This window comes from Balaenoptera acutorostrata, chromosome 13, assembly GCF_949987535.1.
Source record: "Balaenoptera acutorostrata chromosome 13, mBalAcu1.1, whole genome shotgun sequence".
Taxonomy (NCBI): Eukaryota; Metazoa; Chordata; class Mammalia; order Artiodactyla; family Balaenopteridae; genus Balaenoptera; species Balaenoptera acutorostrata.
This window is the reverse complement of record NC_080076.1, coordinates 26038616-26063474: the sequence shown is the minus strand read 5'-3', so window position 1 is coordinate 26063474 and position 24859 is coordinate 26038616. Positions and strand designations below refer to the sequence as shown.

General features: G+C 48.9%; 1 protein-coding gene across 10 annotated transcripts in view; it reads left to right on the top strand.

Moving 5' to 3' along the window:
* The window catches only part of CTIF (cap binding complex dependent translation initiation factor), a 305014-nt gene that overhangs the window by 34299 nt on the left and 245856 nt on the right, over positions 1–24859 (top strand). The window contains exon 1 of one of the 10 annotated variants that reach the window (XM_057526385.1): positions 5550–5570. The exons of the other annotated variants lie outside the window; for them this stretch is intronic. The gene's annotated coding sequence lies outside the window, so the exon portion shown is untranslated. Of the gene's footprint in view, positions 1–5549; positions 5571–24859 lie in introns of those variants that run through there. 10 annotated transcript variants of the gene reach the window in all.

Below are 24859 nucleotides of genomic sequence, written 5' to 3'. Positions count from 1 at the left end.
GCACATAGTGGGTTTCAGCCCGTTCTGGCTTCCTCAGGCAGGCATCCCTGTCCAGAGCACAGCTGCACAACTTACACAGTCCACACAGCCTACACCACTCTGTGCGGCCACTCTGAGTGAGAGGCAATTGAATTGCGGCGGTTTTGAAAATAACAAAAAAAAAAACTCCAAGCCATTGAATGGTACACTTTTTACTATCAATATAATAGAACTTCCCAAACTTCAGACGTGGGCATCGCAGTGTTTTGAATGGAGTTGGAATTAGGTTATTAGCCTTGATTTGGTTTGTGTTGCAGCAATGGAAGCCAGGGAGGAGGAAGGAGGCTCTAGTTCTGACTTATTTACTAATTACTGATGTGACCTGTGACTCGGGGCAAGCCAGCTCACTTGATGGGCCTCACTTTTCTCACCAGTCAAATGAGAGTCTGTGACTAGATAAAGTTATAGGTTGTTCTCAACTCCAAATGTCTATGAGTCCAGTTCTAGCCATATTTTTCTTTTTTTTCACAAAAAGATTATGACATATTTAAGACAGTTTAGCTTTATTTTTTCTTTAGTGTCTGGATTATGTAAAAGCAAAAACAATTGAAAGTTCTGTACGTACGTTTTTCCATTTCACCAAATTTCTACCTTAGTTATGCTCTGACTGCCCAAAAGAAGAAATACTTCAATGTAACCAATCCCCCTTCTTTCTCTCTTTTTTTTTAACTTTTAATTTTTGGCTGCGTTGGTTCCTCATTGCTGCACATGGGCTTTCTCTAGTTGTGGTGAGCAGGGGCTACTCTTCGTTGCAATGTGCGGGCTTCTCATTGCGGTGGCTTCTCTTGTTGTGGAGCACGGGCTCCAGGCATGCGGGCTTCAGTAGTTGTGGCACGTGGGCTCAGTAGTTGTGGCTCACGGGCTCTAGAGCGCAGGCTCAGTAGTTGTGGCTCACGGGCTTACTTGCTCAGTGGCATGTGGGATCTTCCCGGACCAGTGTCCCCTGCACTGGCAGGCGGATTCTTAACCACTGCGCCACCAGGGAAGTCCCCCAATCCCCCTTCTATGTTTTACTGAAGGGTGTCCTCAGGGTCTATGAAGTCGCTGATGAGAAAGCATGTGTGCATTTGACAGTGGGAAACTGTGGTTAAGTCAGTATCATGGCTCATTGCATCTCTTCCTTCTTTCCTTCCTCAGTAACCATTTATGTGTCTCCTTGGTGAGACCTGGAAATGGACAAGGCATCAAGGACCTCATTGCCTTCTGGGGAGCAGTGACAGGAGCCTGAACTTACTGGGACCCTCCTGTGTCCATTCTGCCTTTGCCCTGTTATGTTGCTTGCTCTCCCACCGAGGATCCCCCTCCTCCCAACTCCTGCTGCCTTTGGCTCCCACAACCGCTTGCCTCTGCACCCCATGCCTTTTGCATCTTCCACATTTTCCCACAGGGACCTGTTCTCTGTGGCCTATCAGACGGGGGTTCCTGGGGCCCTGTCCCAGCCCCTTCTCCACTTGCCCTCCTCCTGGGCCCTCTTGCCCCCTTGGGTCGCCCTGGCTGTTGCCTGAGTGCCATTGACTGTCACATCTGTTCTCCACACCAGGCCTGTCCTCTGATCCCAGTGCAGTGCCCACCAGACTGCCTCCTGGACACTTTGACCTCAGGCACCTCCCAAATCCGGCTCGTGATCCTTGTCTACTCCCTCTGCTCTGGTTTGCCTTCTTATCACCGAACTAGTTCCCCAAGCCTACAACCCGGGACACACATTCTGCCTCTCTGTGCCCCTCCCCACAAACACGCTCACTGACCTGTCCGGCTGCTGCCCACACAGCTCTCACTGCATCTTCTTGTCTTTGTTCTTCTGCCTCCACCTTGACTCAAGCCCACGTTGTCCCTGTTCTAGCCTCCTGCAGGACTCTCTCCACTGTTCCTTCTGTTCCAGTCTCTCCCCCTCCCGATCTTGCGTTATTACTTCGATGCAAATCTAAGACAAGGAAAACCTCTGTCCTATGAATGACTTGCTCCAGAAACTTTGCTCTCTTTACTGCACCACCGTCTTGCGTAGGGCAGGATGCAAGCTTGCAAAGATGAACTTGACCTATCCTTTATCAAGGTAGGCCGCTCCCCTCTGACTGTTTCTGCATCCTCAGCACAGCGTGGGCAGTGGGAGAGCACCCTGTGCTTTTCCCCATCCTCCCCTGTGTCTATCCCCTGCCCTCCCCACCACCACCTCCCATCATCCTCCAGAGACTTAGTAGATGAAGGAACCTGCGGTAGGAGGTCAGAGCTGGAAGAGACTGGCTGGCACAACTTTCTACATTTTACAGAAAAGAAAACCAAGGCCCAGGGAAGGGGCATGTTCAGGTCTCACAGCTGGGGGTTTGTGGTGGGTCCTCTCATAGGTGTGTGTATTCCTTGCCTGCAGATGCTGGAACAAATCACCACAACCTGGGTGGATTAGAACAATAGAAATTTATTCTCTCACAGCTCTGGCAGCTGGAAGTCTGAAATCAAGGTGCCAGCCAGGCCATGCTTCCTCTGAAGTCTCTGGGAGGGATCCTTCCTGGCCCCTTCCAAGCTTCTGGTGGGTGACAGGCAGTCCTTGGCCTCCCTTGGGTTGTAGATGCATCACTCCAATCTCTCTGCCTCTGCCTTCACGTGGCCTTTTCCCTGTGTGTGTCCCTGTGTCTGAATTTCCCTCTTTTTACAAGGACAGGAGTCACTGGCTTTAGGGCCCATCCTATGCCAGGATGACCTCAAATTTGATTACATCTGCAAAGACTCTACTTCCAAATACGGTCACAGTGACGATGGGGTGGGGAGTGTTAAGACGCCAGCAGGTCTTCTTGCAAGGGATCTGTCACCCTACAGCAGTGTGACAGGCGTCCCCCATCTCTGGTGCTAGAGAGGGGGTATGAGATGTGGTTCACACCGGGTCATTCTGGGGTATTTTAGGTTGGAAACTCAGTAGTCAGTACTCTACTTGTTGGACCTGTCCCTTTAATAAACAGTTTGCTAGTAGTGGGTTAGTCTTTGCGTGCGTGCGTGTGTGCATGTGTGTGTGTGTGAGAGAGAGAGGGGGGTGAAGGACTAAAGTCTTATCAGCAGCCTTTTAAGATATGACCATACATTTCAGCCCAGGGGAGGGGAGAGACGCCTCACAGAGGCATCATTTTTATTTGTAACTTTTGTCACTGTTCAGCTCTGGGAAATAAACTTGAACATGCTCTGGGGGTAAACTGCTTTATGTTCTTGTCTGTTATTTAAACTAGCAGGCTTGCTTCCGTATTCCTTTACAGGCCAGTGCCTTCTGCTGCTGCTTTTTTGATTGCTCTGGAAGTTCATTGTTGCTCTGGCCCTCTGACCTTTGTGTGGCCTTTGCCCGTGTGCAGAGTCTGTGAGTCAGCGTTCCGCGTGGGCTGGAGGGCAGGCAGCGCGATGCTCCGTAGCCGCAGGGGTTTGGGCCCTCGGCTTGCAGGTGGGGAGAAGCCTGGGCCGGGGCTCCATTTTTAGTCTGGAATCCAGTCCCAGCTGCTGCTCTGAGGCCACAGTGGTTGCCAGAAAGGGCGGAGCACCGGCCCCAAGCCAGGGCAGCCGTGGCCTACGGTGCAGCACTGCTGGGGACAAAAGTGTCAGTCCATCTGTGCCGGGCATGCCCCTTTTCCTGCCTGTATATTGACCGGGAAACCCCGCTGGCCTAGAGAGGTGACTTGCCTGACGTCGCATAGTTAGTTAACGGAGAGCCACTAGATTTGGGTGGCTCTTTCTGGAATCCAAGTCCTTTGCTCTTCCCTCGACCCATGCTGCCCAGGAGACCGTGCTGTCATCAGGATGGGGGTGCCTCCAAGTGCCAGCTTTCCCAGAGACTGGGAAGAGCGTGACCAACACCCCTGGCAGCACCCTAATTGGGAAAAGAGAGACATCCATTTCAGACTCTCCAGTTCCAGTTGGCTTCTGCCACTGCTTACCACGCCCCCCCCACCCCCCACTGAAACCTGCTTGTGTTAGTCATTTATACCATAGTGTGAATGTCAGTCCTCTCCCAGGGAACTTAAACAGTGGTCACAGAGTGAGACTTGGAGTCAGACAGATACAGCATTCTGCACGTTATAAGGTGCATGTGGGTGGGAATAGGCAGACCTCAGACGTGGAGGAAGCTCTGGGACCAGCTCTCAGACATCTCAGCTCCTGTCTGGTGCCTGCCCTCTCTCCCTTGTCCGTGGACTGGCCACCCATCCTGTGCTGTACAGTCCAGACCTGCTCAGGAGCCTGTCCAGTGGCCTCGCTAACTACCCTCGCCCTTCCAGGGCAGGGTCCTCCCACTAAGCCACCTCATGCGTCCCAACAGTCTGTAGGTAGACCACCCTCGGGTGCGGTGCCCGCTGCTCCAGGCAATGGCTGCCTGCAGACACCAAATAGCCTGGCCTGAATCTCTGAGCAGGACACATGGAAGGGGATCATTTCAGCATCAGGAAGGGCTCGGCACCATGACGGCAGTCCCATGGCCCCGTGTCCATGTGCCCTTACCCGCTTGTGGCCATCGTGTCTGGACCTTCCTGGGCCTCAGTTTCCTCATCTGTAAGATGGGAACCATCTTACAGACTAGAGAGAGGATTGGACAGAGTGCATTTAAAGGCTTAGCTCTCAATAGCCACTCACGTAGTTATTACCATATTCGTTGTCTCAGTTGATCCTCACAGCAACCGTGGGAAAGTAGGCAGGGCTATTAACCCCACTTTACAGATGCAGAAGTTGATAGTAGAGCAAGAGAGGGACCCAGCAGCCCTTTGGATGGCGCTATGTTCTTCCCACTGAAACACACTGGTAGTATCTGTGGGTTTCAGGAGTAAGGTTTTCACCTTCGCCCCAGTTCTCCTGGATACCAGTGAATAAGCTAGTGTGAAGCTCTCCACCTGTGAGGCACCTTACTTCCCAGGGGTAGTTGGGAAATAACTCTGCCTGGCATTGCCCGAATGGTTCAGACTCAGTGGAGAAGCCACGGGCCTCGACGGCTGGGTGAATGGATTAATAACTGGCACGAGTTGGCCTCACAGCGCGGACACTGTAGTCCCCATGACACGCAACTCCTGTCACTGTTAACAGTCGGAGGCTGTGTGCCGGCAGAGGGCTCTGGAGGAGTGGACCTGGCACTGCTGAGGACAGCAATTAGCAGGGAGTGGCTGGTACTAATCGCTCTCATCAGCTGAGCAGCAGCCAAGCCTGACATTCACAGGCTGCTTTTGGCTCCTGGGGCCCCAGGGGTAGAGGAACAAAGGGAGTCATTGCAAAACTTTGGGGGCGTCTTCTCATCCTGGAGGGGCTGGCTGCCATGGGAGCAGGGAATGGTGGGCAGCTGGGAGCTGGGAGGCCCGGAAGCAGGTGGGGCCCATCCAGGCTGGCAGACTCCACTCTGCCTGCAGCCCATATCCTGCCTCCAGATGAGCCAGCACATTTTTGTAATGAGCCCGATAAAGTTTTCTCCTGTCCTCGTCCCCCTGGGAATCCTCAGCGGCCAGAGAGACTGGGGTACTGTGTGTCCGGCGGGAGCGTGGCACCTCTCAGCGTTCAGGAGGCCGCAGGAGGGCTTCCCTCAGGTCAGTATGCACTTGGCCAGGATGCACAGGAAGCCCTGCGATAGGGTGCTTACGGGGAGCAGGGATTTCAGCCAGACTCTGGCATTCTCCGGAGAAGACTTGGCAGAAAAGGGCAAGTTTGTCGTGCGTGGGAAAGGACTCAATCAAAGCAAAATTATCTTTATTGTCATCATTACTGGTATTAATAATATGTGTCTAGAGTTCTTCTGGATTTTAGACCTGGTATTTATGTTCTTGACAACCCTGGGAGGTTAGAAAAAAATAAAGGTGGGCAAAGATATTGTTCTGTTCTGAAGGTGTAGAAAAGGGGCCTAAAACAGACAGGTGACCGACACAGGCGATAAGCCAAGGGGAGAACATGCCTTTGCCTCCTCTGGGGCTGGGGCCAGGCCGAGGGACGCTAGATTGTCATTCACATTGTTTCTTCTGAGTAACTACACTCAGTTATCTACTGTAAAAACTTATTTAGGGGACTCTTTTCCATCAACCAGATGCCACAGACGAAAGAGGCGAGTACCTCTCCTGCACACTGGGGCCTCCTGGAACAGGACCTTCCCCCTTCTCCCACACCGTCCCACCTCCCCGACTCCTGGGATGTGTGGCAGGGAAGGGGAGAGTTAATTTGGCAGCTCTGGTGTGTGGAGCATCGAGGCTGCAGACTGGCCTCTTTCATCAGCAGGCGGTCCGGCTTCATGGGTGTCCCTGTGCTCTGACACAGGGCCCTACGCTCAGAAGGGTTAATGCTCGCTGATCCCTGGGCTGTCGCTGTTCTGAAATCCTTATTTTGAACAAGAGGCTCCGCTTGCATTCTTCTTTTCCCCGGGGGCCCCATGAATTACGCAGCCAGGCCCGCTTGCTTGGGTTCCACAGCTGTTGGGGGCGTGAGGAGGGGTCCTTGGGGTCTGTCAGCTGGCCAAGCTGCTGGGGTGAGGCTGGCAGAGGCCACAGCTCCCCCTGTGTGGGGACCGGCATTTATGGCAGCTGCATGTGGACGCCAGGCGGCTGAGCAAGGCCAGGCGGGGTTTCTGGAATGAGCGTGCACACATTCCCTGGCTGCCTCTCTCCCCCCCTCCCTCCCCGCCTCCCTCCATCCCGAGCTGCCCCTGCCCTCCACACCTGGAGACGCCACGTGCACGCCTGTGACCTTGCTGCAAAGGGCAACGAGCCAGAAATCCTGGCACGCACAACAGACAGACATCTCCACCCTGCCCTGAAGTTGGCTCCATCCGCGTCCCCTCAGGGTTTAGTTTTTTTTTTTTAATTTTGATTTATTTATTTATTTATTTTTGGCTGTGTTGGGTCTTCGTTTCTGTGCGAGGGCATTCTCCAGTTGCGGCGAGCGGGGGCCACTCTTCATCGCGGTGCGCGGGCCTCTCGCTATCGCGGCCTCTCTTGTTGCGGAGCACAGGCTCCAGACGCGCAGGCTCAGTAGTTGTGGCTCACGGGCCCAGTTGCTCCGCGGCATGTGGGATCCTCACAGACCAGGGCTCGAACCCGTGTCCCCTGCATCGGCAGGCAGACTCTCAACCACTGCGCCACCAGGGAAGCCCAGGGTTTATTTTTGATGGATGGGGAAGAGGAGAGCGATCTAAGGAACGCGCTCCTGGGCCCCTCCTCACCTGGTGCACTCCGCAGGCCGCAGCAGACCCCAGCACGCGTGGGAAGTCAGCGGGCCGGCCCTCACCCAGACCCTGCCCAGCACAGTCCTTACCAACACATCAAGTTCAGCAAGAAAACAATTAGGGAGCTGAGGTGCGAGGTCAGAATCATGGATTCCAGATTGCAAGAACTGGGGGGATATCGGTGGTTAGTGCCAACGTTGCCACCTGAAACTAATGGGCTCCAAGGTGGGGTGCCTAAGGACCCACCTGAAGAAAGTATTAGAACTCTTATGTATATTTATTTTTTTATCTTTTAATTTCTATTTGGGTTATGTTTTTGTAATGCACAAAATGTATTGCCAGGGTGAGTGTGTGTGTGTGCGTGTGCACGCGTGTGTGTGCAGGTGTGTTATATACAGATATGTATTAGTCTGCTAAGACTGCTTTAACAAAGTACCACAGACTAAGTGGTTTAAACAGCAGAAATTTATTCTTTCACAGTTCTAAAGGCTGGAAGTCCAAGATCAATGTGTCAGCAGGGTTGATTCCTTTTGAGGGCTGTGAGGGAGGTTCTGTCCCATGTCTCTCCTCTAGCTTGTGGTGGTTTCCTGGCAATCTTTGGCATTTCTTGGCTTGTAGATGCATCACCCAGTCTCTGCCTTCATCTCCACTTGGCATTCTCCCTGTGTGTGTGTCTGTGTGTGCAAATTCCCCCTTTTTATAAGGAGACCAGTATAACCTCTTAACTAACTACATCTGCAAAGACCCCGTTTTCTTTTTTTTTTTTAATAAATTTATTTATTTATTTAATTTGGGCTGAGTTGGGTTTTCGTTGCTGTGCAGGCTTTCTCTAGCTGTGGTGAGCGGGGGCTACTCTTCATTGCGGTGTGCAGGCTTCTCATTGCGGTGGCTTCTCTTTGTTGCGGAGCACGGGCTCTAGGCGCACGGGCTTCAGTAGTTGTGGCACGTGGGCTCAGTAGTTGTGGCTCACAGGCTCTAGAGCGCAGGCTCAGTAGTTGTGGCACACGGGCTTAGTTGCTCCGCAGCAGGGGGGATCTTCCCAGACCAGGGCTCGAACCCGTGTCCCCTGCGTTGGCAGGCGGATTCTTAACCACTGCACCACCAGGCAAGTCCAAGACCCTGTTTTCAAATGAGGTGACATTCTGAGGTACTGGGAGTTAGTCTGAACTTTGGGGGACACACATCAACCCATAGCTGATGGCATAAGCAGTGAAACAAGCTGGAAAACCAGTGGCTTAGCCAAGCCATTTGCTCTCTGTGGTCAGCTAACCTTGGCTGTATGTTAGCCCAGCCACCTCCATTTTTCATCAGGAGGCCCTGGTCAAGAGCCGTCTTGACGATCAGCAAGAGTTACTGCCAGGATTTGCTGGGCCCGAGGCCTCCATTCAGCCAAGAGAAGAAAGGCTTATGGTGAGAGGTGCAGGGCCCTGCGTGCTTGGCACGGGAAGAAACCTGACGTCCTGCTTCTCTTCCCTGCCTTGAAGCATCATGTCACAATGAGCAAAAGAAGTAGCACTAAGCAGTCATGTGGGAATGGACTCCTGAGCCCGGCCACCCAGGGAAGGAGGTCAGGAGACCTGGGTCTCTTTGGCATGACCTTGGGTAAGTTGTAGGATTCTGGGATTTTGTTTGTTTGTTTGTTTTTTACATTGGTACTTTTATTTATTTTTATTTTTTAAAATATTTATTTATTTATTTTTGGCTGCGTTGGGTCTCCCGTTGCTGCACGCAGGCTTTCTCTAGTTGCGGCGAGTGGGGGCTACTCTTCGTTGTGGTGCGCGGGCTTCTCATTGCAGTGGCTTCTCTTGTTGCAGAGCACGGACTCTAGGCGCACGGGCTTCAGTAGTTGTGGCTCGCGGGCTTTAGAGCACAGGCTCAGTAGTTGTGGTGCACGGACTTAGTTGCTCCTCGGCATGTGGGATCTTCCCAGATCAGGGTTTAGAACCCGTGTCCTCTGCATTGGCAGGAGGATTCTTAACCACTGCACCACCAGGGAAGCCCAGGATTCTGGGATTTTAAAATGGCAGGCACCTGCCTTCGAGATCCCCCAGTCCAATGCTCTCATTTTACTGACAAGGGGATGAAAGCCAAAGGAGAGGAGGGTCCTGCCCAGGATTTTAGTTAGAATCAGGAGTGGCAGCTGTGTCAGTTCTCTACTGCTACATAACAAATTATCCCCCAAACAGCACACATTTATCTCCTGCTTTGTGCTGGTTGGAGTCTGGGCTCAGCCTGGCTGGACACTCTGCTTCCAGGGTCTCTCCCAAGGCTGCAGAAGAGGTGTTGACTGAGGCTGTGGTCGACTGCGGGAGTATCTGCTTCCTAGCTCGCTGGTACAGTTGTTGCTGAGGTTCAGTTCCTTGGGGCTATTGGGCTGAGGCCTCAGCTCCTCACTGGCTGTTGGCCAGAGGTTGCCCACAGTTCCTGGCCACGTGGGCCTCTCCAGCATGGCAGCTTCCTTCATCAGAGTGTGCGAGCCGAGAAGGCAATGGAGAGTCAGCAAGACAGAAGTCAGTCTTTTGTAAACTGATTACAGAAGTGACATCTTATCATTTTACCATATTCTATTTGTTCACAGGTAGTCTCTAGATCCAGCCTACACTCAAGAGAGGAGATTACACAGGGCATGGAAAGCAGGAGGCAGGGGTCACTGAAGCCCATCTTAAAGAGTTCCTTACCACAGCAGCCTATAACAGGAAACCTAAGTAACAGTGGTTTAAACAACACAGAGATTTTTTTTTTCTCCCATGGAAAAGGACTCTGGAGGCAGGAACCCAGGACTGGTGTGGGGGCTCTGTAGCCATCAGGGGCCTAGGGTCTTTCTGTCTTTCTGCTTTGCCATGCTTAATGGGTGGCTACTTACTAGCCTCAAAGTTGCCTCATAGTCTAAGAGAGCTGCGGGAGCTCCAGACATCATGCCCACATTCTACACAAGGAGTAGAAAGTGGAAAGGACAAAAGTCATGTGCCGGCTCAGTCAGTCCCTTTAAAGGGTTTCCCACCCATTAACTTTATTTTACATCTCATTGGCTGCTACTATCTGTGAGGGAGGCTGGGAAATGTAGTTTTTATCTGGGCACATTGTCTCCCTCAATGTTATAAGTGTTTCGTTAGTAAGGAAGGAGAAACTAGATATTACAGGTTCAACTAGAAGTGTCTGCCACTCTCATAGCTCCACAACCTGAAGGTGGTAAAGCCAGGTTTTCGGGTTTCCCTTTGTCGTGTGGGCCCTGTTTCCAGTTCCTGATCTTCTGAGGGGGCGGTGTGGGTGGAACAAGGTCAAGCATTGAAGGATGAAGTGCAAGTTCAATGTGGGATGAAGCATTGAATGAAGTAGTTTAATGTATATGTCGACTGGCCGATTTTATTCATTCATTCCCTCCCTCATTCACTGAACATCCATTTGCTGCTCACTTACTCTCTATAAGGCAATAGGAAAGGAGGAAGAAAAAGAGGTGAGGGACCCACAGCATCCAAGAGGAAACAGACATGTGAGTGGATAATTGACCAGTCAACAGATAACTCACCAGAAAACCAGTCCTGGGGAGAAGGGTCTTGAGGGGTGCGTAGGCGTTGTCTGGACAGGAATAAGTCAAGGATGCGGCCTGTGTCCTGCAATGTAGATTCAGCCCCCCGGTCTGAAGGAGGGCCTTGCTGGCCTCTCTCTTCTTGAGCCTGTGAACTTGGGCAGTTTCTGATGAGGAGACCCAACGACCAATGCAACAGACAGACCTCTACCTCCAGCTGGGCCCATGATGGGGTCTCTGTACCCTCTATTCCATTGCTTCAGCTTTTCTAGCCCACCGTCTGGCCCTGGACCCTGCAGCCGAATTCCTTAGACCTCCACTGGCCACGCACCAAGCTCCGGGCTGCTAAATGGTAGGCAAGTAGCATGGGGGGCAGGGAAACCCCGGCTGCGGTGACTGGGGAATCGGCAGGTGGTTCTGGGGTCTTACCGCGTTTCCAGATTTCTCCTGCTTGGCAACCACAAGTATTTTTCATACCTTGGTTGTCTTAATAAGTCACAAGAGAACAAATGAAAACCATACAATTTAGCCTGTGAAATTCTGCTCATTCACGTTTAAGAAGGCTTCAGAGGCCTTGGTGTGAAGGAAGTTAGAAGTGTGATGTCATTAGCAAGGGGGGAAGGTGTGGTGGGCACCTCTCAGCGCCGAGGCTGACGTGGCACCGTCTGATGATGCCCAGAAATGCCTGGAGCGTGCCCGCCCTCCACACCATACGCAGAAGTAGACGAGGGAGCCCACAGGGCAGCAGGGGAGCTGGGAGTAAGATCATGGCATGCGCCATCTCAGTGCATTTAAAATGTTAAAATCAGAACTTGAGAACATATTTCCCTTTGGTATTTTGCCAGCAGAAGAATCTACTGCCGGGAGGTTTGTGTAATCATGGAACCCAGAGCAAGAACGAGGATAGTAGTGCCAATAATGAAAACAGTGGCATTTATTGACTGTATCAAAGCATTCAACAGGAGTTACAAGGGCTTTATGGGGATTATTTCTTGGTCCCCACCTCCAACCCCCAGCCTTCTTCCCAGGGACGGGGGCGGGTGGTGGGGAACACCCCCAGTGATGCTCCCATTTCCCACCTCTGGCTCTGCACGAGGTCAGCAGATTTCTAGATTAAGCGGTGACGCACAGGGTGACAGATGGACAGCACGCTGTCCACCCAGCAGGGGCCCTCGTGCATTGCCAGAGAAGAAAATGACCTCTGTGCCAGACAGCTCATGGCTGTGGAAAGGCCTTGCAAATAAGGCAGTGTCCCTGCCGGAGGGGTGTTAGCAGAGGGCTCTGCTGGCCTGGCGCGTGGCAGGTGCCTCGCAGCAGGGGGCTGCCCTCCGCGTGACCAGCCGCCTGAGTCTGGGTTGGCAGAGGCTCCTCCCAGCCAGCGTTCTAACCTGGTGATTAGGCTGGAGGGACCCCGCAGCCAACTTTTTTTTCCTCTTAAACCAAAGTTTGTTTCTTCTTACTTATAAAAAGACCAAAAGCTTATTTTTGAAAAAAAAGAGGAAAATACAGAAAGGGTAGTCCTAATTCTGCCTCTGAGAGATGTTTTAGGATATTTGTTGTTTGCAGTCATTTTTCTGTGCATTTTCATGTGATTGAGATCCTACCGTACATAAAAATGTGGTTTTTTTCCCCCATCACATGGCAACATGAACACTCCTATGTTGCTACAGCCCTTCACAAATTCCTGGGGGCAAGAAATCCATGGGGCGGCAGCCCCAGTGGAACCGTCTCTATTGCTGGGTATGACGGCATCTCAGTGCCCAGCAGTCTGTTCCCCTCCACGCCAGCTCCTTTCCTGCTCAGCCGGGCCTCTGCACTGCCCAGGTCAACAGGGCACCTGGCTAGTTCCTAAGGGAATTAGGAGACCCTCCTCCTTCTAGAGTCTGGGCAGTGCCAGGTACACCCATTATCGGGAGGCTGGGCAGCGCCTGTGTCCTGGGCAGACGGATGAGACCCTCAGCGTGGTGATGGCTCTGAGAAGTGGGTACCCTGGCCCCTTCTCACAGCCTTTCATTGCGGGGGTGGTTCCTGAGCCAGCATAGTGTTCCCCAAAGCTTTCCAGCCTGTGATACCCACAAAGTGGCCAGTCCACTTTGAGTATGTGAGGCCAGAAGAGGGCCGCTCACCACGTTGACAACCAATGCATCCAATAATACCCTGGACCTGTTTCCCTCACTGTCAAATGGACACGGTAACAGCATCTGTGGGAGTGAGCACGAAATGCAGTAAAACGTGAAGTGCACTTAGAAGGGTGTCTGGCACACAATAGGTGTGTGCTGTCACTAGCAGCTGCTATTTGGGAGCTCGTGGGTGGCGGGGAGCTGGGACCAGCAGGGAAGCAGCACGGATGCTGTAGATGAGTGTGCGATGCCTGGGCTGAGCGAGCGGCTGTGCTGATACACACACCTGGGTTCAGGTTCAACCGGTTGCTAGTTACTGTCTCACCTGTGACAGCTCCACGGTCTGGGCACTTTGCACGGATAATCTCATTTATTGCTTACACTCTTCATCCTAGTGGCTCAACACCACTCATGAGGATGAATTGGGAAAGTGGGGTCTTGCACTCTTTCAGCCAGTGGTGACCCGGGCTGCTGTTGGGGTCATAGGTCCTGACCCACATCTTCCCTCTGGGCCTGCACACAGGAGTTCCCACTGCCAGGCAGAGCAGGGGAGGGAAGGGATGCCGGCTAGAGGCGATGGGACCCAGCAAGTGCTCCCAGGCTGGGACAGCTTCTTGGAAGGCCCTACTGTGAGGGTCACCTTAGTGGAGTTGATACGCCCGTTTGGGCCCAGCATGGTGGTCATATGGCCTGAAGGCCTGGGAAGAAGAGCTGGTTTCCTGTCCCTGCCTCCATGACTGTACATGGGGGCAAAGGCCAGCCCCTACTCCTCAACCCCTTCTGCCCGGCGGGTTGGAATGAGGATTTGGGAGCTGTTTTATGCAGCAAGTTGTGCTGTGCCCAGCTGCCTGGGCTGGCTGCTGTGGTCATTGAGAGAGGAGGCAGCGGCGTGGCCCCGGCCCTAGAGGAGGTCAAGGCCTCACAGGATAGCACACAGGCTTGGTGGTGCCTCAGTGATTCGGTCCCTGCACTTGGGGCCTCTTGCCTCCCCCACCCAGCGGACCGCCCATCCTCCTCCAGGGTCACTCAAGGTAGGTGCTCCCTGACCTTCTCTCCCGGACAAATTATCATTATTTTTGTTTTGCTTTGTTGGGTTTTTTTGTTTGTTTGTTCTTATTGAGGAATAATTGACATATAACATTATGTTAGTTTCAGGTGTACAACATAATGATTCAATACTTGTATATATTGTGAAATGATCACCCAAATTATTAATCGCCATTGTTTATTGAGCCTCTGGTGCATGTTTGATTCTGAAATAAGCACATCAAGTATATGCATCATATATTGATTGCTTATTGTTTGCCTGGGACTGTGCTAATTTTATATATTTTTATATTATCCTCTCAACTGCCCTGTCAAGTTGGGGTTTTTATCTGCTGGGGAGACTGAGGCTCCAAGGGTTCAGTACCTTCCTGGAGGTCGTGCAATGTGTTTGTTCACCAGTTACTCTGTGCTGACGCCCGTGTGTGCCTTTGTACCGGTGTCTTTGTGGCTCCTGACAGGAATTCCTACTATGTACCATCTTCTGCCTGCCACCCTGGCGGATCCTCAGGGCAGAAGCCACGTCTCACCTGGTACCCAGGTTCTAGCACGGCGCCTGGCAAGCGCTGAGGAAATGGCAGGTGTTTGTTGCGCTTTGAATCAAGGGCAGAGCCAGAATAAAGGGCACAGGGGTGACCTGAATGGATATTCCTTTTGAGCTCTGACAGCTCAATGTCCACAGCTGTGTTCCTGGCTTGGCACTACAAATAGATTGGAATGTTGGATACTTTTTTCTCCCTTGGATAGTGCTGGATGATGGACAAATTCTTCGTTACCTTTTGCACCGTAACTAGTTCTTTCATTTTTCCCCAGTATTCCAGCCCTGAGTGGCCTCCTGTTACATCAGTCCCAAGGCAGCTTATCTCATGTTAGTTCCACTTTACACTGGTGTCCCTGGTGAGGCCGTGACTCTTGCTGAAATCCGAGCAGTGCCGTCCTTGCTCTCAGCCGCGTAGACTGGCTGTTTCCACCGGCCGCTGTCCTCATCCTTGTTGGGCAGGCCCATATCTGGTTCAGTTTTCAGGCTTCGGTCTTCCACTCGGGGAAGCATATCTCAGCTCTGTTTAAATGGATCTATCCTCACCTTGAAGGCTTTAAGCCTGTTGTTTATCCAGCTATAGGAAAAGAAAAAGGACTTTTTTGTTGAAGCAAAGAGGACTTGATCGTGTTAATCTGTGTTCATGTCAAAGGGCCAGCTCTGCAATCCCAGGCTCACAAAAGAAAAATGTGTTTTTCCCCATCTTGATCCAGTACCCTGTAAGACAGATATACTGCCAGGATGCGAGCAGCATGTTTAGATATTGAGAATCAATTTAGCAGTTTCCTGAACTCTGGATGTTCTGTCTGCATGCAATAGACATAGTGATTTCTCACATCAGGCTCAGCAAGGGCGTTTCTAGACTCTTATAGGCGATCTGATGGAGAGGCTGTCTTCCCGGGGCCCCCACCCATAGGGAGAGCGTGTAACTCTGAGAAAAACACCTGGCCACCTTCATTTATAAACATGGCACAATATTGTTGGATGGCAGCCTGGGGACCAGCCTGTGGGGAGTGGAAATGCGGTCTCCTGGCAGCTATAAATTAATGATCCTTCTTTGCCTACATGCACGTTTAACATGGTCCCTTAGATGGCATTGGAATGAGCCCATCTTCATGGGCTTGTAGGACTATGACTGTTTGTACAGATATGTTCATCTTATTGTTGGGTATGCTCTAAAAGACTGTTTTCTTTTTGTTTCATTGTTGTTGTTTTTTATTGAAGTAGAGTTGATTTATAATGTTGTGCCAGTCTCTGCTGTACAGGAAAGTGACTCAGTTGTACACACACACATATATATATATTTACATTCTTTTCCATTATGGTTTATCACAGGATATTGAATATAGTTCCCTGTACTATACATTAGGACCTTGTTGTTTATCCATTCTAAATGTAATAGTTTGCATCTACCAACCCCAAACTCCCAGTCCATCCCTCTCTCTCCCCCCTCCACCTTGGCAACCACAAGTCTGTTCTCTATGTCTATGTGTCTGTTTCTGTTTCATAGGTAGGTTCATTTGTGTCATATTTTAGATTGCACATGTAAGTGACATCATATGGTATTTGTCTTTCTCTTTCTGACTTCCCTTAGTATGATAATCTCTAGTTGCATGTTTTGGTTTTTTTTTAAGCGAGAAAATGTAAGAGAAGCTTAGAGATGGCAGTCTCCTGGAGGTGGCCTGAGGGAGTAAAAAGGAAACACATTGGCACAAATCTCAACTAATAAGGGTTTTAGTCCTGGCTCCATGATTTGGGATGTGTCATGTCATGGCTCTGTGCTTGTGTTTCCTGATCTGTAATATGAGGGAACGAGTTGACCATTTCATTGCTTCTAGGAGACATGATTTTCCCCCCGCATGTTAATATCTCTGAAATCAGGGTGCATCTTACTATTGATGGCTGCTAGCCACATGGCAGGTGTGTCACATGGCATAGCTGTCATTGCCTGAGCAGGCGTGAATGTGGTCCTGCTGTTCAGACTGTCATGACCTCAGCTGAATTGGATGTGTCGTTGGTCATCCACCTGTTAAGTGGATTGGCACTCAGAATGTGTTCCAAAAGATCTCACTATAATTTATTATTGACACCAAATGTTACTGTGTACACAGAGGGACATGGAAGCAGTAGTGGGGCATTGATTTGATATTAGAAAAGCAAATATTTGTTGTTGGGGGAAGAACTGCAATTTCATACTTTCTTGTAAAACAACAGGAATTATCAGTCTCATGCATGCCACCAAAGGCAGGAGAAATTCCCAAATCCCTCAGAAGAGATGAAACCACCTCAAAGCTATGTGAGGCTCGTGTGACCAATTTGTCTGCATGCAGGCTTGTCAGTAAGGCATTATGTCATAGTTTAATTGGCAGCATTTTTTCTTTTCTTTGTGGCTCATAAAATAATGGTGGGTCTTAGAATTGATGACTTGGCTTTCTAAGGTTTCTCCTAGTTTTAATATCTAGTAGTTTTATTTGCATTTTTTGGTCAGTTAGAACAAACTAATAAAAATAACATTCGTCCCATGTGTTGGTGCTGCGCCTCTGAGGCCCACAACACTTAACTCATGATATCAATTGCCTGGTTACTTTCCTGTTTGTTCCTAACACCTAAAATCAAACTTGAGTAGGTACTTATTAAATGAATGGATGGATGGAAGGATGGATGGATAGATAAATGGATGGAGGGATGGATGGATGGATGGTTGGATGGTTGGATGGATGGATGGATAGATGGATGGATAAATGGATGAATGGATGAATAAATGGATGGAGGGATGGATGGATGGACAGATAAATGGATGAATGGATGAATAAATGGATGAAGGGATGGGTGGATGGATGGATGGATGGATGGGTGGGTGGGTGGATGGAATGGATGGATGGATGGATGGATGGAGCTGCAGGAAATGCAGTCTATCTTTGGTGAAGCAGCAGAATCCCTTCTAGGGAAGCTGCAAACATTTCTGTCAGATTTAGGGGGAATCTGGACTCAGTTTTTTAGGCTTTTTGTTGATATTCTTTTATTCACTTATAGTCTTAGTTGATTCTCACAACTATAGTTTCCTCTGGGTAGGTCTCTAAGCTACTCAGCCAGAGATTTGAACCCAAGGCAATTATCTTGGGACCAACTTGTGTAAATACACTAGTTTTTTAAGTGACTTTATTGAGATATAATTCACATACCATACAGTTCACCTATTTAAAGTCTATAATTAAATGCTTCTCAGTATAATCACAGATATGGGCAACCACAGTCAATTTTAGAACACTTTCATCACCTCAGTAAGAAACTCATACCCTTTAACTATTGCCCTCCTGCCCACCTATTCCATCCCCTCACCCGCACATTAGTGGGTACCCTAATCACCCACTAATCTACTTTCTGTCCCTATAGATTTCCATATTCTGCACATTTCGTAAGAATGGAATTGTGTCATCCATGGTCTTTTGTGACTTTCACTTAGCACAATGTTTTTAAGGTTCATCCACACTGTAGCATGTATCAGGACTTCATTATTATTATTATTATTATTTTTTTGATTGCAAGGCAAGTTTATTCAAAGAGCATGAATGTATATATAGGTTTAGTATGGAACGAATATTAGACAATAAATCAGTAAACCTTGTATTTCCACATAATTCTGTCGCCACTATCTATGCGCCACTATCTATGCGTCAGCATGCCTTATGGGCCATTCTCTGGAGATACAGACTTCCCCTTCAGGGCAGCAGGTCCTTCTTCTGGGGAACAACCAGGGGCTCTTAGATCCAGAGCAGGCACCTGGAACGAAACTGGCCGCAAGCCATTTTCCTTTTTTACGCTCAATACCGCAGCGTCAGGAGTGCATACCAAGAAAGAGACAAGCAGTTCTCCGGAAAGCAGAAAGCTGAATAAGCTTACAGCTTGGGGGCCACCACACTGGACTTTTGTTTGTTGGAAGATTTTTAATCACAGTTTCAATTTCATTACTTGTGATTGGTCTGTTCATATTTTCTGTTTCTTCCTGATTCAGTCTTGGAAGGTTATACCTTTCTAAGAATTTGTCCATTTCTTCCAGGTTGTCCATTTTATTGGCATAAAGTTGCTTGTAGTAGTCTCTTAGGATGCTTTGTATTTCTGCGGTGTCTGTTGTAACTTCTCCTTTTTCATTTCTGATTTTATTGATTTGAGTCCTCTCCCTCTTTTTCTTGATGAGTCTGGCTAATGGCTTATCAATTTTGTTTATCTTCTCAAAGAACCAACTTTTAGTTTTATTGATATTTGCTATTGTTTTCTTTGTTTCTATTTCATTTATTTCCGCTCTGATCTTTATGATTTCTTTCCTTCTGCTAACTTTGGGTTTTGTTTGTTCTTCTTTCTCTAGTTTCTTTAGGTGTAAGGTTAGATTGTTTACTTGAGATTTTTCTTGTTTCTTTAGGTAGGCTTGTATAGCTATAAACTTCCCTCTTAGAACCGCTTTTGCTGCATCCCATAGGTTTTGGGTCGTCGTGTTTTCATTGTCATTTGTCTCTAGGTATTTTTTGATTTCCTCTTTGATTTCTTCAGTGATCTCTTGGTTATTTAGTAACGTATTGTTTAGCCTCCATGTCTTTGTCTTTTTTACATTTTTTTCCCTGTAATTCATTTCTAATCTCATAGTGTTGTGGTCAGAAAAGATGCTTGATATGATTTCAATTTTCTTAAATTTACTGAGGCTTGATTTGTGACCCAAGATGTGATCTATCCTGGAGAATGTTCCATGCGCACTTGAGAAGAACGTGTAATCTGCTGTTTTTGGATGGAATGTCCTATATATATCAATTAAATCTATCTGGTCTATTGTGTCATTTAAAGCTTCTGTTTCCTTATTTATTTTCATTTTGGATGATCTGTCCACTGGTGTAAGTGAGGTGTTAAAGTCCCCCACTATTATTGTGTTACTGTCGATTTCCTCTTTTATAGCTGTTAGCAGTTGCCTTATGTATTGAGGTGCTCCTATGTTGGGTGCATATATATTTATAATTGTTATATCTTCTTCTTGGATTGATCCCTGGATCATTATGTAGTGTCCTTCCTTGTCTCTTGTAACATTCTTTATTTTAAAGTCTATTTTATCTGATATGAGTATAGCTACTCCAGCTTTCTTTTGATTTCCATTTGCATGGAATATCTTTTTCCATCCCCTCACTTTCAGTCTGTATGTGTCCCTAGGTCTAAAGTGGGTCTCTTGTAGACAGCATATATATGGGTCTTGTTTTTGTATCCATTCAGCCAGTCTATGTCTTTTGGTTGGGGCATTTAATCCATTCACGTTTAAGGTAATTATCGATATGTATGTTCCTATGACCATTTTCTTAATTGTTTTGGGTTTGTTTTTGTAGGTCCTTTTCTTCTCTTGTGTTTCCCACTTAGAGAAGTTCCTTTAGCATTTGTTGTAGAGCTGGTTTGGAGGTGCTGAATTCTCGTAGCTTTTGCTTGTCTGTAAAGCTTTTGATTTCTCCATCAAATGTAAATGAGATCCTTGCCGGGTAGAGTAATCTTGGTTGTAGGTTCTTCCCTTTCATCACTTTAAGTATATCATGCCACTCCCTTCTGGCTTGCAGAGTTTCTGCTGAGAAATCAGCTGTTAACCTTATGGGAGTTCCCTTGTATGTTATTTGTCATTTTTCCCTTGCTGCTTTCAATAATTTTTCTTTGTCTTTAATTTTTGCCACTTTGATTACTATGTGTCTTGGCGTGTTTCTCCTTGGGTTTATTCTGTATGGGACTCTCTGCGCTTCCTGGACTTGGGTGGCTATTTCCTTTCCCATGTTAGGGAAGTTTTCGACTATAATCTCTTCAAATATTTTCTCTGGTCCTTTCTCTCTCTCTTCTCCTTCTGGGACCCCTATAATGCGAATGTTGTTGCGTTTAATGTTGTCCCAGAGGTCTCTTAGGCTGTCTTCACTTCTTTTCATTCTTTTTTCTTTAGTCTGTTCCGCAGCAGTGAATTCCACCATTCTGTCTTCCAGGTCACTTATCCGTTCTTCTGCCTCAGTTATTCTGCTATTGATTCCTTCTAGTGTAGTTTTCATTTCAGTTATTGTATTGGTCATCTCTGTTTGTTTGTTCTTTAATTCTTCTAGGTCTTTGTTAATCATTTCTTGCATCTTCTCAATCTTTGCCTCCATTCTTATTCCGAGGTCCTGGATCATCTTCACTATCATTATTCTGAATTCTTTTTCTGGAAGGTTGCCTATCTCCACTTCATTTAGTTGTTTTTCTGGGGTTTTTTCTTGTTCCTTCATCTGGTACATAGCCCTCTGCCTTTTCATCTTCTCTATCTTTCTGTAACTGTGGTTTTTGCAGGACTTCATTATTTTTTATGACCAAATAATATTCCATTGCCTGACTATACCACATTTTGTTTATCTATTCATCAGTTGTCAGACATTTGGGTTGTTTCCATGTTTTTGTTATTATTAATAATACTACTAGACTTCCCTGGTGGCACAGTGGTTAAGAATCCGCCTGACAATGCAGGTGACACGGGTTCGAGCCCTGGTCCAGGAATATCCCACATGCCACAGAGCAACTAAGTCCATGCTCCACAACTACTGAGCCTGCACTCTGGAGCCCACCAGCCACAACTACTGAGCTGCGTGCCACAACTACTGAAGCCCATGTGCCTAGAGCCCATGCTCCGTAACAAGAGAAGCCACCGCAATGAGAAACCCGTACACTGCAACGAAGAGTAGACCCCGCTCGCCGCAACTAGAGAAAGCCTGCATGCAGCAATGAAGACCCAACGCAGCCAAAAGTTAAAAATAAATAAATAAAAATAATAATAATAAAAACATTTACGTACAAGTTTTTGTACGGACATGTATTTTCATTTCTCCTGGTGATATATATATATATATATATATATATATATATATATATATAGGAATAGAATTGTTGGGTCTTATATTAACCCTATGTGTAATCATATGAGGGACTACCAGACTGTTGTCCAAAGCAGCTGCATCATTTTTCATTCCCACCATCAGCATATGAGGGTTCTAATTTCTCCACATCCTCACCCACAGTTGACTCAGTGATTTGTAAGGGCCTTTCTACTTCTAAGCTCCCAGGATTCTGGAGTGAAATCCATTGACTGTTGAGACAATGGAGGCCCTTTTCTGGCTTTGTATATCCCTTTCTCCCATCTCAGCAGAGTTTGCAGAGGGCTGTGGGGAATTTCTCAGTTAATTATCTGCCAGTTAACCACTCAGCCTGCTCCCTGTGGCTGTAACTGGCTACAGACTGCTCCTGCTGTGTGCCCGTAAAGAGGTGATCTGCCACTACCACACTCTAGTGAGGGAAATGAACTGCAGGGATAATGGGAAATAGAGCCCAATGACTGTGATGGCCTAATAAGATCAGCCATCTGGGATCTGCCACCAAGTGGGTTCTCTCTTCTCTCTGCAAGGCATCTGGCTGCGTCTGATAGTCCTTGCTGCAGCTGCCCCACTCTAGCCCCCAGGGAGAGCTCCTAGGTCACAGAGGCCCTCCCACCGGGAGCCCACAGTCCTTCCTTCCATCTTCTGTGGAATCCTACTTTGTGCCAGGCCCTGGAAGTATATTGATGGGAGAGACAAAATGATCACGTCCGCAAGAACACATACTCTAGTGGGTTCCAGTGGGAGTGATCTGGAGGTCAGATTTTCTGGCTGCCTATTTCCCTAATTATGTGACCTCAACATGTCCCAGAGAGAAACACTTGGGGGAAACCAACCCCAGGAAAACTACTGTACCTGAGCCTTCAACATGGCCGTGGCCAGCAGCCCTCATCTCTGGTGCGGCTGTCATGGCCGAGATCTCAGTAGTTGGGCTCCGTGTTCTACAAGGTAACAGCCGTAGCCAGCAGATGTCTGTGGTCTGCAGAGCTTGGCTTTCCCGCCCCCTCTCTCCAGAAGAAGTCCCTGTAGCACGTAGGACTTCCATCCCTTCCATCCAGTCCCTTTCCTCTTCATCCCTCAGAGCTTCTGCCCCATCACAGCACAAGCTGGTGGGAACAGTCAGTGATTTATTGGCTTGTGCCACAAAGCAGTGGGACTCTGAGCTGCTGCTGGTCCTGGGGAGACGCCCGGGGCTGGAGTCAGGACGCCTGGGTTGCAGTCTCTCCTGTCGCTAAGCCACAGGCACATTGCTTCAGGGTCCCCACGTGTAAGAGGGAGGTGGTGACACACACCTGTCTCCCTCATACACAGGGTGATTGAGAGGCGACTGGCAGGGTGGTGCTGGGCTGTGCAGACCCAAGGGCAGGAGGCCCAGAGCCCCCCTCCCAAGCCTGGACAGATAATTTCACATCTGATTCAATAGTTCATATCTGATGGTAGCTTACTCTCTTATCCTGTGAAAGGCACAAATCCTTGACCTGGAGCAGTTCAGGGCCCACTTCAGAAGTGACCGTGGGGAACAGCAGCTCATGGGGGATGTTGGGCAAGGATGGGAACGTTGAGTGGGTAGAGTTCTGGGCTCCTGGCTTCTGTTTTATCAGAGTAACCATATCTTGGAGCCCCTCAGTTTGGGTTCAAGTCCTGACTCAGCCAGCCTCTTACCAGATGACGTTGGGCAATTCCTCTCTGCCTCGGTTTCCTAATTTGTACAGTGGGGACAAAAAGGTGCCTACATTATAGGATTGTCTTGAGGATTAAAGTAATATATGACAAGCATTTAACACAGGGTTTGGCACATAGTAAATGCTCAATAAATGCTGACTTATCTTTTCTATATCGGGGCAGCTGGGCAGCCGTGTATAATTTAATTTGAAAAATAAGTATGGTATTAGAGGAAAGTAATTTGGAAACCAGCGATCTGTGGGGAATACAGTATTGATGTTTTGCCTTCCTGCTTCAGTAAAGGTCAAAGGCAGGGGGCCCTGAGCAGGAGCAGCCCTCTTGGCGTCCTCCAGACAAAGGCGGGGGCAGCATGGGTGTGCTGGCTCTGGACCTGGAGGCCACTCCAGGAATCAGGGGTCTGGTCTTCCATTTTCCGTGGTTTTACACTCCTGGGCTCTTGCTGTTCAGTTGTGCCTGTGGTTCCTGGAGGAATGCAGGGAGAGTGATAAGAGCCTGGGCACTGGGTCAAGTTCGAGATTCCTGTGGTTGCTGTCCCTTGGGCCTCAAGCATTGCGTGTGATACATGCAGGCTACTCAGCCAAACAGGGGTCCACCCCCAGCCTACTGTACTAGCTGATTCCGCTGCTAACGTGCCACCCGTCTCTGCCTACCAGCAGCCAGCAGCTGCCTGTCTGTTAATACCAAGGGAACAGAGCATCAGTTACCTGCTGTCCATTTTCTAATTTCTGGGAATCCAGCATCAAATACTCAATGATTAACTGAAAGTCTACAGTGGGCTCAGGTCTGGCTCCCAGGGCACAAGGGGAAGAGCAGACACGTCCTCGGCCTCTAAGAGCTTGTCGTTTAGCTGAGGAAGGAGGCAGCCCCTCAGACCACTTCAGGGCTGAGCTGGAGTGTGGTGGAGGCATCACAGGGAGAAGTGGGACAGCCCTGTCCTTTTACCTGGACCCCCCTCAACACACCCAGGAGGGGCACCCCTTTCCCTGGACAGAGTTTGGGGGTACACTGCCTTCTGTGGTTGACTATTTTCTTTGTTTCCAGTGCAGCCCAATCCCCGCAGAGTGACACAATCTCCCTATAATAGCCCTGTGGCCTGTCTTCAACCAGGTTAGGGTAGTGTCCTGCTGGTCCGGAAACCTCCCTCTTTGCAGTGACTTTGCATGTTTCTATTTTGGACTGTCATGTACTGATTTCACATTGTAACTCCCAGGGGACAGTCCTTGTTCTTGATTTCCAAGTTCTTAGGGACACTCCTCATTTTTGTGGTCATAGACCACCTACAGTTTCTTTCTTGTAGCGAGGGGGTCTCAAACGCGGATGTCTGTGAGGGCCAGGCCGGTAACATGTGAGTGAGTGGAGCCGTGTGAGAGTGATGGCTGTAGGCCGTGGGGAGACATTAGGGAGCATTGGGGTCTGTGGAGAACTGGTGATCACGTGCCCTGTCTGAAGGGCTCAGCCCTGCTTAGCTCTAGCTGACGATTGTAATGTTGGGAGGCAGGCCAATATTGCTGGATCTCACAGTCTTTCAAGAAAATCAGAAATGTGGATTTTTACGTGAAATCTTTTGGTTTATAAAATTGGCTTGAATATTTAAAAAATACTGGACAGACCAAACGAAATACACTGTGGTCCTGACGTGGCCCCTAATGAGCATTTGCAGTCTCTGCTTTGTGGTTATGCTTCTGTGCGGGAAGAGTTGGTCATCCCAGGTGGCAGCGGACAGAGGCTGAAGGGCCCAGTGAGCAGCTTCTGTGGGTGTTCTGAGGGACAGGGTCACTGTGAGCTGGGGTAGTCAGGGTGGCGTCCAGAGGTGGGCTTGATCGAGGGGTCCTGGAGGATGAGGAGGGGAGAGGG